The 1,616-nt window shown below is 48.0% G+C and overlaps 1 non-coding gene across 1 annotated transcript; it reads right to left on the reverse strand.

Annotated features, from left to right (window-relative positions):
• Positions 1-924: 924 nt before the first annotated feature.
• Positions 925-996, reverse strand: Pmar_PMAR017398. Its single transcript has one exon. It is a non-coding gene; the product is annotated as a tRNA-Gln (tRNA).
• Positions 997-1,616: the final 620 nt, after the last annotated feature.

Genomic DNA, 1,616 nt, shown 5'->3' on the forward strand with positions numbered 1-1,616 from the left:
TGCTGGCGGTCTTCAATGGATGGGCTTCATTCGAGCTCACAAGTTCTACGCCAGTCTTGCGTTAGCGGTAAGTAATCCAGTCCGTCAGGGGTGATGCCGGTGCGTAGGTTTCCAGAACTCCGACTTTGACGATGGAGGAAATAACGCTGGGCTTGCGGGCGTATGGACGGCTGGAAAATGTGCATCCGCCTTTTTTTGAGAAGGTGAGGCCGCGGAATTGGCAGCCTAGTGATCAGGGAATGTTATAGCAAGGTCAACTATCGCGATCAATATCGGCATAAACGCTCGGTTGGGTGTAACATCACGGCTCTAGTGTGCATGGCGCATGTGAAGAGGGTCGCTCGATATTCTGAGACTTGCGCGACATCCGCCTCGATTACGTTTTTGGAGTAGTCTCTTGGCACGTTGTTCTTGTGATGATGATGTCCCTGACTATTCGCATTTCTCAAGGCGGTTTGCTCTTAGGTCTCGACGTTGGTGCTCCAGCCTGATGGGTCATCACTCATGCCAGGATTGAGTTTGCAGTTAGTAACTTCGCTGGCTATCGGATTCTCCCGGCATAAGGTAGGCGTGCTTCTCTTTATTAAGTTCGACAGTACTTGTGGTGTATCACTTTTATGGTAGTACCCAGCCCACGATCGTGTGATATTGGCCTGTGCGGACTATTTAGCAGAAAATATCCGAGCCTTTGCTGATAGAGATATGTTCAAGGAGATGATAGGTGATAGGGATGCACGCTGATATTTACCGTGTGCTTGGTAACGAAGGCTTTGTGAGCCTCGGGACTCCTTCAAGCTGATAGAAGTCGAAATCTAAGAACAGTTCTGGATAGTTAAGAATTATTCCTGGAAGCAACTGGTTCATAGGATACAGACTCAGCGGATGGATTTCCTTGAATGGGAGAAGAGGAGGTTCGCTTAATATAGGTTCTACCGGGATTTGAACCCAGATCGCCAGATTCAGAGTCTGGAGTGCTAACCGTTACACCATAGAACCAGATGTTTTCATTTTATCTCAGCTATTGTCGCTGCACTTGATAATCATCAACTCGCTCATCCCAAGGCAATGATCAATGTTCTACAGTCATGTGTGCCTGTCGCAGAGGAGGGTCTCACCTGGGGTGAGCCCATGGGCCATGTGGTGGGTACTGCTCTACTATTCCGTTGTGCTTATGAATCACGCTTAGATTGGTTTGACCAGCTTCGGCGATCTTCTTCAGGCATGCGCTAATTACGGAGTTGGAGAGGTGAGTTGGGTGACCCTATGGGTTCACCTGCGAAACGTCGGGATAACTCACTCATACGAGATCGGTTTTCGAGTGTGGGTGTTCATTTTAGCAAATATGCCCACGGGGTTGATCACAAGTCTTCTCATCTTTCATGACTATACTAACGTTCTACTGTGATGTAGTAAATCCGATTCAGCGTCATCAGTCGTGGTGATATTATAGCACTGATATTGCGAGATCTGCTAGAGATAAACCACTGAGCTCTGTTGTCTTTGTTTATTCCTCCGCTCGAGAGTCCCTCCTACTCAGGCCCTGACCCATTATTCTCCAATTGTGGAGTATATGGTGGAGCATGTAGATTACGTAGAGGAGGAGACAGCTAGTAGGA

Source organism: Perkinsus marinus, assembly GCF_000006405.1.
Source record: "Perkinsus marinus ATCC 50983 genomic scaffold scf_1104296960584, whole genome shotgun sequence".
Classification (NCBI taxonomy): Eukaryota; Perkinsozoa; order Perkinsida; family Perkinsidae; genus Perkinsus; species Perkinsus marinus.